The 12,342-nt window shown below is 31.6% G+C and overlaps 1 pseudogene; it reads left to right on the plus strand.

Moving 5' to 3' along the window:
• Window positions 1-4,759: 4,759 nt before the first annotated feature.
• Window positions 4,760-12,342, plus strand: part of LOC144252906 (activating signal cointegrator 1 complex subunit 3-like) — a 43,214-nt pseudogene continuing 35,631 nt past the window's right edge.

Genomic DNA, 12,342 nt, shown 5'->3' on the forward strand with positions numbered 1-12,342 from the left:
AGTCAATTGATTATTTCTCTGAGAATATGTATATATGGTACTTAGGGCAAATGGAGTTGGATTAATATTACATGTGTTCAGGTTGCAGTTTTATCTGGATATTTGTATATTGTATGAATGACTTACTATTGCTACCTTTCTGCATAAAATCTGAGAATGTCTTTATTTCATCTTTATTCCTGAAGGACTTTTTTTTTTCTGGAAATAGGTTTGTGAATTGTCAGTCTTTTCTTTCAAGCCTTGATAAATGCACTGTCACTGTTTTCGAGCCTTAATAGTTTCTAAGGAGAAACCCAATCCATTAAAGTTGTTGTTCTTTCATGTGTAATATGTTGTTTGTGTTGGGCTGCTTTTAAGATCCTTTCTTTGCCGTCAGTTTCTAGAAGTTTATGTATGGTGTGCCTTATTATAGATTTCTTTGTGCTTACCATGTTTGGTGTTTCCTTAGCTTCTGGAATCTGTTGATTTTATCAGATTGTTTTTCTGTGAATTTTTCTTTTGTCAGATTTGGGAAAGGTTGAGCCTTTATTTCTTGAATTCATCACCCTCTCTTCTTTCCTTACTGAATTCATTGACCAGACTATTAGATCTTTTAATGTTGTCTCACAGGATGGAGAGATTTCTTTTTTTCTCTGTTGTTCAGTTTGGATAATTTCTATTGTTCTCTTTTTAATTTTTCTATTTTTTCTTGGTGGGGTTATTTTTTTTTTGTCTTTTGGGCTAAGTGAATGTGATGCAGACACTTTGCCACTGAGCTACATTCAGCCCTGTATTAATCTCTTTTTTAGTTCATTGTTTCTTCTATTACCTACATTTTGCTCTTGAGCACTTCTAATGAGTTTTTAATTTAGGTTATTAAATTTTTCAATTCTAAACTTCTATTTTTTTATATTTGTGTTTCTTTGATGAGACATTTTATTTTCTCATTTGTTTCAAGGGTGTTTGAAGGATCCTTGAAGAACTTTTTATACCTTTTGTCTTTGTATTTGAAAGTCTTGTCATATTTTTCCAAAATCTTTGTCTCTCATATTGGCATCTACTGTTTCTTCTGAGTTGAGATTTTCCTGATTCTTGGTAAACATTATTTTAAGTTGATTGTGGGATCTTTTCAGTATTAGTTTCATTATCAAAGTCTAGTTGGTGTTTAAATCTTGTTACTTGTTACTACCTAGGTGCGACAGTGGTTAGGACTCTGTACCTATTCCTACCCCACTGTGCCAGTGTCTGCACACAGTTGGGGAAGGACCACTGTTTTCTTTTATGGTTTTTGGCTCTTGTCACACAGATTGTGTTTATTGGGTTTTTCCTCTCTTTGCCTTTGTATAGAAAGAGCAGTCTCATCTTGTTATTGTTGTTTTTCTATATTTTTTGGATTGTTTCAGGAGGGAGTACCACTTCATTGACATTCTGAGCTGTAAGCTGCTTTGCCAGTCTGGGATATATAGGCAGCAAAGAAAGCAAAGCCAGCTACTCACTGCCAGTTCTTTTCTGGAGTCCTGAGGTCTTCATATAGTCCTACTTCATTTCCACTTTTTAGAGCTTCCTGATGTCCATTTCATCCATTTTCTCTAGAGTTTTTACATGTAATAAGCAAGAATAAGATGAAATGAGCCAACTCCATCTGCTCTTGCCATGCAGACTAATTGTAAGGTAGTCAAATTTGTCAACTCCTTTATGGTTTGTACCTTTTTTGTTTTATTATGTTTTCTTGGAATTCCTAGTGTATACCAAGTTTATGAACTCCTGTATTTTTCTTCTGATAGATTTAAAGTTTGTTTTCTACATTTAAATCTTAAATCTTTCCTAAATTTTTTTGTTGAGATGAGGAAGCAAAATTCTGCAAAGTTTTGGGAACCTAGTTGGTAGAACAATAAGGATGGCAAAATAAACATAGAACCCCAATATTTTAATATATTTCAAACTAAAAACTAGGAATTAAAATATTTATCAATTTGATGTTTTATAATTTGTTGTTATAAAATTTATTTTAATGTTTTTTTAATCAAGTGACCTGTATTTTCATACATAGCAGATTAGAAACCAGCTTGTCCTCTAGTCCAAGTCTCTTTATGTTACATATTTTGTCACTAAAGCTGCCATATTTCTGTATTGATTATACTTTGCTCTCGAGTATATTGCATTGTTTTATAGCTTACTTACATCTTTAACCCCTTCGTCTCTTACCCAGTATTCTTTTTTGTTTTGAAGAGTTATAAAGAAAAGAAATTTAAAATGCTTGTGAAAGTGTGGAATAAAAAACTAAGACATGAGAAAAATTATTTGTAGTGTATCTTTCTATCAGTACAGAAAAATACATTTTAACTTATAGATTTTGTGAAAGTCTCAGCCTCTTCCATCATAACTTAAGTTCATCCAAGATAAAACCATTATCTTGCTCAGTACAATATTATATACCTCTTTCATAAATCAGTTATGGATGATTTTTTTTGAAAGTTTATAGTTCACCAAGGTGCTTAAGTGTAAATATAATTATTAGGGTTAAATCTTTTTTTTTTTTTGCCATGCTGGGGATAGAACCCAGGTTCTCCCACACACTAGGCAAGTCTTATGCCACTTAACTCCATCCCCAGTCTAGTGTAGATAGAGTTTTTAAAAACCAGTTGAAAAACCCAAAGTTTTTCACTAGGCACTGCTATCTAAGCTAGAGAAAGAGTAAGAATAAAGGCCAAGTTGTGTAGGAGAAGGGTATTACTGTAATACAGCTGATAAATTGAAAGAAAATAGAAAAATTGTGATCTTTAAGTATAATTAAGCACAAAAAGTGGGCTCTAACAAAAGAGGTGAAAGATCTATACAATGAAAACTACAGAACCCTGAAGAAAGAAATAGAAGAAGACCTTAGAAGATGGAAGGATTTACCTTGCTCATGGATTGGTAGAATTAATATTATTAAGATGGCCATATTATCAAAAGCAATTTACAGATTCAATACAATTCCCATCAAAATCCCAATGACATTCCTTGCAGAAAGAGAAAAAGCAATCATGAAATTCATCTGGAAAAATAAGAGAACCAGAATAGCTAACGTAATTCTAAGCAGGAAGAGTGAAATTGGTGGTATCGTGATTCCAGATTTTAAACTATACTATAGAACAATAGTAACAAAACCAGCATGGTACTGGTACCAAAACAGGCAGGTGGACCAATGATACAGAATAGAGGACACAGAGACCAATCCACAAAATTACAACTATCTTATATTTGACAAAGGTGCTAAAACCATGCAATGGAGAAAGGATAACATCTTCAACAAATGGTGCTGCGAGAACTGGAAATCCATATGCAACAAAATGAAATTGAATCCCTCTCTCTCACCATGCACAAAAGTGAACTCAAAATGGACCAAGGAGCTATGAATCAGACCAGAGACAATGCGTCTAATAGAAGATAAAGTTGGCCCTAATCTTCATCACATGGGGGAAGGCCCCAAATTTCTTAATAAGACTCCTATAGCTCAAGAGTTAAAACCAAAAACAAACCAAGAACAAATTTTTACCCCTCAAACATCAGATAGAGCTCTAATCTCTAGAATATAGAAAGAACTCAAAAAGTTAAACAACATAAAAGCAAATAACCCAATCAACAAATGGGCCAAGGACTTGAACAGAAACTTCTCAGAAGAGGATATACAATCAATCAACCAATACATGAAAAAATGCTCACCATCTCTAGCAATCAGAGAAGTGCAAATTAAAACTACTCTAAGATACCATCTCACTCCAATAAAAATGGCAGCCATTATGAAGTCAAACAACAATAAGTGCTGGTGAGGATGCACGGGGGGGGGGAGGTACACTCATACATTGCTAGTGGGACTGCAAATTGGTGCAGCTAATTTAGAAAGCAGTATGGAGATTCCTTGGAAAGCTGGGAATGGAACCACCATTTGACCCAGCTATTGCCCTTCTTGGACTATACCCAAAAGACCTTAAAAGAGCATACTACAGGGACACAGCCACATCAATGTTTAGAGCAGCACAATTCACAATAGCTAGAATGTGGAACCAACCTAGATGCCCTTCAATAGATGAATGGATTAAAAATGGGGCATTTATACATAATGGAATATTACTCGGCACTAAAAAATAACAAGATCATGGCATTTCCAGGCAAATGGATGGCATTAGAGCAGATTATGCTAAGTGAAGTTAGCCAATCCCTAAAAAACAAATGCCAAATGTCTTCTCTGATATAAGGCGGATGACTCAAAATGGGACAGGGAGGAAGAGCATGAGAAGAAGGCTACCATTAAATAGGGAAGAGAGGTGGGAGGGAAAAAGGGAAAAGGGGAGTTGCATGGAAGATGGAAGGAGAACCTCATTATTATATACAATACATATATGATGTTGTAATGACAAAAAGAAAAAAAAGTGTGTCACATTACATTGGAAAGAGAGAAAGGATGTGAGAGGAGGGGAGGAGTAATGAGGATAGGAAGGACAGCAGAATAGAATAGACAAAATGATTGATGTATGTACATTCCATGAATGTATTATATGTCAAAATACATTCTGCTAGCATGTATGACTAATAATAAATAAGTAAGTAAGTAAGTAAATAAATAAATAAATAATTCTCTCTCTCTCTCTCTCTCTCTCTCTCTCTCTCTCTCTCTCTCTCTCTCTCTCTCTTTAAAAAAAGAGAAGAAACATTAGTTTGGCAAACTTGAAATATAGGAGGTTTTAACCAGAAATGGGGATGTTTGTGCTGTTGTTTCTGGTAGTATATATGGGGATTGATGACACTACCTGGAGTCTGTACAGCTACATTAGCCTGGGGTTTCAATCTCCCTGCTCACACTGTTATTATTAAGGTAGGAGCTTACCTTCTTTTGATACAGATTCGTGTGAGTGTTAAAACAAACCTATGGATTGATTTATTTAGAAAAAATATTGTGATTTGGCTGTTTCTTTGAATGTTAATTTATATAAGAGAAAAAATATTTTCTCCAATAAAATTCAGTTTATATTGTAAAAATGTAACTATCACAGATGATGAAGGGATTAGTTAAAGTACACTTTTGAGATCTTACTGTATTTGCCCAATTTCAGTATTCAGCTCTTCAGGATTATATTTATGTATACTTATGTAAATTTTTATTAACTTTTCCTTATCTAGGGAACACAAATATATGCTGCAAAAAGAGGCTCCTTTATTGACCTTGGAATTTTAGATGTCATGCAGATATTTGGCCGAGCTGGACAACCACAATTTGACAAATTTGGGGAAGGAGTCATTATAACAACACATGATAAACTCAGCCATTACCTCACTCTGCTCACTGAACAAAACCCAATTGAGAGTCAGTTTCTGGAAAGTCTTGCAGATAACCTAAATGCAGAGGTAAGATCTGATCAGCCATAAGTTGGGATAGAATTGTCAGCTTTAAGAATAACGATAAAGGTTGAGTTGGTTTTTGCTTTGTAGTATTTAGGTATACAGATTATGCTATATAGTCATAAGACAAAAGAGGCTAGGGTGGTGGGGGGCAATATTGTTGATTAACTCACAGCAGTATAAATGTAGACAACAATACTGACAGGAACTCATTGTTAAATGATCACACTTGCAATCTATGAGGTTTTGCTATAGATCAGAAATACAATCCAAAGTTTACAAATCAGGGAAACAGAAATAGCAATAACTGATATGTTTAGTGCTCAATTGATGATTAATATTTGTATGAAGTTTTTCTAAGGTTTATGAAGCTTTCTTGTCTTTATTAGGTCATTTGATTATCTTTGTTATGTAAAATGTGATTGCCTAAATTGAGCAAGAGTATAATGTTTTATTTCAAATGTGTGTGTGTAGGCATGTGGGAGTGTGTGAGGGGAGACTTTAATAATAGGATTTAAATAATGGACCTGGAAAGCATAGGTAACATCTCAACTGGTAAAGAAAATAAACATTTTTACAATTTAGAGTATATATATCAAACTTTCAAATGAATGTTCAAAATTAAGTGCAATGTTTTCATGACATTTTTAATGACTGCACAAGTATTCAACACTTTCCTACCTCAGTATCCTTTTTTTTTTAAAGTTAACTCAAATAATTTAGGTAATTTAGCTAAGATGTAAATATTGAATAAATGAATGAAATATTCACAATCATATTTACAATCAAATATTACTTATTGTGTGTATGTCTATCTGGCGTACTTCTTAAACAGCCTATAGATATTCTATTCGGGTTATTTACAAGACTCTTTATGGAGAATGAAAGACACACTCTACATTATGTAGTTCTTCTGTTAAGAAGCATATAGTCCAAAAGGAGAAAAAAAGACATGGAAAGAAAATGACAACTTCCATAGAAGTACTTGGTAGAAGGAGAAAATATGTTTGAACTGGGGCTATCAAAAAAGGCTTTTTTCATGATGATAGTAAACTTAGTCTGAGTTCAGAGGATAGATAAGTTTTGGAAGATAAGTTTGAAAGTAAGAAAAAAAAGCATGAAGAGCACTGGTTTACCTTAACAAAATTACAGGACAACAAAAAGAGATTAAAAAATAAAATTTGACTCCAAAGAAAATATTATCATAGCTCAATTTTGGTCCTCATTGCCTACCCTGATGACATGGTGTAAGTAATTAGGTCTGGGCCAAGACTGTTTATAATGGGATAAAAATCTATTACTCTAAAGTGATGGTAATAGTAGCATAGGCTAGAAACTGCTGGGTGCTTCATGTACATTCTCTTATTCTGTCAGACCTGCTAAGTAGATATTATACTCAGAGAGACGTGTAACTGCCCAGGGTCACTAAGTTATAATTTTTAGAAATAACATTCAAACTGTGGTCTATTTAGCTCTAACCAAGATATTTTCATTGTTGCTTAAGACTTCTGTAATCTTATTAAAAATGTAATAAGTTAAAAAAAATACATTACCCTACATTAAGATTCTCCCTTCTTTTCTTCTAAAACCTTAACTAAACATTTTCCAAAATGGTAGCCATAATTTCTCTTAACATTTACAGTAAAAAAAATAATCCTGTTTTTCTAAAATTTAGCTTAAAGAGCATGTCAAGGAATACTAAATCTTAGCACACCTAGAATTGGTTCTTGATAGTTTTTGTAAGTGGTAGTCACAATGTGTTGATGTTATTATGCAGAAGACACAAAGTAAGTAAAACAATGCTCTTTACCTCAGGGAACTCTTTCCTGGGGACGAAAAAGTAGCACCAGTTAAACTGTGTGATCTAGCCCTGCGTATAAAAATAGCCCTTAAGTTCATCTCATATTAATTAAAGTACTTGCTAGAAATGTCATTTTCAGAAATGTCAACACACTCTGAGCACAATTCCATTTAGTGATTTAAAGGTCATTTAAATATTGAAACATATAGATTGAAAATTTTTAGTTATTATTATGAAGTATAGCCATTGCTAAACTTGCTCATATCTTGGTTTACTGGAAGAGCTCCCTGTTACAGTAAATTTTCCTGTTAATGAAACAAACTCCTTTAAATTATAGTTGAATGTGAAATTAAACTTAGTCATCTGTACACATCAAGTGTGAAATTGGTTTATAACATAAATCTGTGCTGCATTCTTAAGATAATAGATTTGTAAGTCCTTAGCCTGCAAAAAAATCTTCGCAAGACTCTAAAATATCACTAATCAACATAAAGATTATGTTAGGATAGTAATGTTGCCTTTATTAATATATTTGATTTCATGAATATCAATTTTGACCATGAGTTTAGAAAAATTGGAGAAAATATTTTATGAAGTATAATTTAATGCAAACATTTTATGAGACATCTTTGCTGATTGATGCCTAATGGGGCTGACTTCATAATGCTAAAGTTGAGAAGTAACAAATCCCTTTCCTATAAAGAGCCACTTAATTTTGCACTGTGAGAAACACTGATATATGTATTTCAGGCTAATTAAAATGTATTCATGTTTCTCAGTGTATTCTCTGTTCTAATCCCTATATTCCATACTTTATAACTTTGTTAATTATTCTATATCCTAACATATACATTCTTTGTGTACACAGAGTTCTTGTCTCTTCAGGATGTTGTACCTATACTGGCTCTTGAGTTAAAACCTCCACAGTCTGACTACCCTTCCCACTTCTGATTCTCATTACTCCTCAACATAGGCCTTCTGCCCTAGGAAGCTATTACTCTACTCACTTCACTTAGAAAGGCCCAATTTTCTTTTTTATGAAATATAGATGCTCTCATTGTGAAAATTCAATAAGTGCCTGTTCCAAGTTGGTAAGCAATATAGTATCACTATTTTCTGATGATCCCTTCATATGTATCCCTACTTAAGCAGTATATATATATATATATATATATATATATATATATATATATAAATTAAAAATTATACTCATGATTATATTTGCTTATTTAGTTTCTAAAAACTATATAAAGTTGATAGAAACTATATGAATGGTTTTAAGTAGTTTTTTAAACACACATATAGTAAAAATAAATAAGATAACCTTAAAGACTAAAGTTTAAATAGATAAATATTAAGTGACACTTGAGTCTGATTTCTGAATTACCAAATTTGGAGTTGATTTTATTATTGTTAAGGAAGAATTAATTTTAATACACTATACACTAATGTCATTTTTACATGTTATATTTTTGAGTATCTGGTATGTGCTAGACTCTGTGGATGTTGGGCTTCTATTTGTCATCTTAATTACTTATACATGTCTCACCTCCATGACTAGAGAAGTGAGGTCAGGGACCATACTATTTGTTACCATATCCATTGTACCTTAAATTATATACAGGCTTTTTAGTGATTTGTTATGATTATGGAGATAAATGAATAAATTTCAAAAAGCGAGAGTATGGAAAAAAATACTTGTTTTATGAAAGGCTCCTGTATCAGATAGCCACTAGGCGACAGCAAATATTTTCAAGAAAATTTTTAATTTTGTCACTAGGTGGCATTCAAGGATTAGTCTCAAAGTAAGGTGTACCATTACATTTATTTTTTTCTGGATAATCTCTTCCCTTTTAATGAATTTTTAGAAGATTTCCATTACATGATCTAATTTTTGATACCTACTTTTTCTTCTAATCTTATAACTAATAGAAATAGGTAATTATTGATGTTTATTTGATAAGTCTGATTTTTAAATTGTCCTTTATAAAATTTTTGTCTCTTGAGATTTGTATAGTATTTTAAAAGAGCATCATAAGGTCAAAACGGAATGAATATAGGTTGTTATTTTAAAGTAATAACGTAAAGTAATAAGAGAATATAGGTCACTATAAAGGAATATATGGGTTATATGACAATACATTTTTGACTTGCAAATAATAAAATCAGAAATAGGTGAGACTCTCAGCTATTTATCTGTATCATCAAACTAGTTTTATTTACCTAAGCAGACTGGAAAAACTGTTTAAACATCCTACACAACTCTCTTATTGGCTTAATTTTAATTCTTACTGCTTTTCATTTTCTGAAAAGCTTTACAGTTTACATTTAGGATATGTACTTATTTACTTATAGTATGGATGGCTTGGTCATTTTTAAGTAAACTAGTATAAATTTAGAAGCAAATAGGCAGAATCTTCTTATGTTTTTTTTTTTTTTTTTTTACTTTTGGTTGTCCCACTTTTTAAATAACAAATACTATGATGTAATATTACAGTGAAAATTATATGCTGCTGTATCTCATCTTCAATTCACTCAAAGTAGCTAAATGTACAATTTTTTGTTGTTGTTGTATTTTGTTTTGTTTGGTGCTCAGGATTGAACCTAGTACCTTCTGCATACTAATCATGTACTGTACCACTCCCAGTCCATCTACACTTTTATTTCACAATAAAAGTTATATAGAATTAAAAATTATAATACAGCGACTAAATCAAACATGAAGATTTTTATTTTCTTCAATATTAGTACAAAAATGGCACCATTTGTTTTCCTTTTTTCCCCCTCCTGTGAGTAAAAAAAAATGGGTTCAGGAACAAATTTATAGCTGTCAAGTTTCACAACTTTGGTTAATTGTTAAAGTAAAAAGGATACTTTAAGTAAAAGCAGAATTACTTCCCTTGCCTAAGGAACTATTTTAAGAATACATCTCATTATAATTCTGAATTAATATTCTTATCTAATCATGTCTTTCTCTTTATTACACAGATCTTATATTTATTATTGTGTTCTAAATTATTAACCTTTGGTTTTATTTAATATATTACAAATCACTTCAAATGCTATATTAAACATTATATTTCCTTTCTGAATATAATCTAAACAATCATCCAATGATTACTTTGGTTCAAATGTTTAAATATCATATTTTCCCATTGCTTGTTTTAAAGTTTACCAATTTTAAAAAACACCCTATTCTTGTATGATTTTGAAAGCATAAATATTAATATGTCTAAATACCAATAAATTTGCTTTGTTTTGTGCAGAAATAATTGCATTTTCCATTATACACATATTGTATGTTTATACTGGCAGTCCTCTAAATGAGTATCTCTAAAGGTAAAAACTACCATTGTACCTTCTATGGTTTTATTGATGACAGTGCGCAGAATCAGGATAAAGATCGACAGAATTACTATTTAATTATTTTTTAAATAATGTTGAGTTTTATTTTTTAATCTTTATTCATTTTGTTTATTTTTTTATGTGGTGCTGAGGGTTAAGCCCAGTGCCTCAAATGTGCTTAGACAAGTGCTCTCCTACAACCCCAGCCACATATTTTGTTATTTTTATTCTGGTACACCTAAATTTAAACATACTCAGTAGTTTTATAAATATAAAATGAAACTAAAACAAAATGGATACAGAATATGAAAAAGAATTAACAAATGTCAAAAATGTCCTTAATGCTATGTAGAATTAAAATCCATACAGGGAAAAACAATCAAATGTCATCATTGAGTAAGTTCAGTTTGGGAAGATAGCATTTCCAATGTATTATTCTCAATGAAATAAAGAGGACTGCTGTTTTCATTAACTGAGAAGTCATTTCAAAGATTGTGCTTACCTACTTTCAAATGTGGCACAATGATCTATTTTGAAAACTTAATTTTTGGCAGAATGGCCTTTGCTGTATTGTTTATGTTTGACTTTAATGCATTCCTTTAATTTCTGTTGTATTTTTGATTTGCAGATTGCTCTGGGAACAGTCACAAACGTGGAAGAAGCAGTGAAGTGGATAAGTTACACTTACCTTTATGTATGGATGAGAGCAAATCCATTAGTGTATGGCATCAGTCACAAAGCTTATCAGGTAGAAAACTCAAACTCATTTATTAAAAAAAAACCCTCAAGCCTTCTTTTTGGTTCTGTAATCCTTTCATGATGTGAGGATAAATATTTGCTACTGTTGCCTCATCTGAAAAGAGTTATGGACCTAGAAGAAAAATAAAGATCCTTAATCATTTTTTAAAATACACTAAAAAAATTAAATTTGTTTCTTGTAATTATTTTCCTTTATTTAAATCTCTTTTCCCATTAATAATGTTGATAGGCTTGTTATATACAATCTACTCCTCCTGTCATGTCCCTTCTATGCCCTATAGTGAAATTAAAGATAGCATTAAAGCATTATTGTCTTAACAGTTTAAAGTTTAAAGTCAGTTTCATGATTCAATGTGTGTGCATAGACAGAGAATTACATACACGTGATAGCAGGTCTTCCTATGAGCTTTATAGTTGTGTGGTCCATGTGGCTTACAGATCTTGTCTTTTCTTTAGAACTCTGCTTTATATACTGTAAATGCTTCCTAATTACAGATAAAATTCAGTTGTAATGTAATAAAAACATTATTTCACCATCTTCATATGATATTTACTTCTGTTGAGTCAAAATTATCAAAGAGGTTGAGTGTAACTCAAAATTATAGTTTTTCTCTATTTACCAATATATATACACACAAATATTGTATTGATAAATACACATACATATGCATTGAATGTGTGCATGTATTGGTAAATATATATATATATATAATGTGCATTTGTTATCAAAGCAATTGCCAAACTTTTGGAGGTTTTCTTTCATTTTTCCTTTTCTTGTACAGTAGATTTTTCCATGGAAGAGTTTAAACTTAAGACTTAGGGGGGAAACATTAAGAATAGTAGTAGCAACTAGTTCTGAAGCTGGTAATCTGAAATTCTTAGGTTTTCATACTTCGGTCTTCTTTACATAGAATTCCACTACTTTTCTGCTTCTCAGTTAAAATATGTGCTGATCTTCAAATGGATGTCTTATTTTATAAGCAATTTATAACTGCATTATAATCTGTGATTTCATACATTTTTATATTTATTAATTTTTAACTGGTACTCTATAGACACACATAAAGGTGGGAATCACT

This window comes from Urocitellus parryii, unplaced genomic scaffold, assembly GCF_045843805.1.
Source record: "Urocitellus parryii isolate mUroPar1 unplaced genomic scaffold, mUroPar1.hap1 Scaffold_67, whole genome shotgun sequence".
NCBI lineage: Eukaryota > Metazoa > Chordata > Mammalia > Rodentia > Sciuridae > Urocitellus > Urocitellus parryii.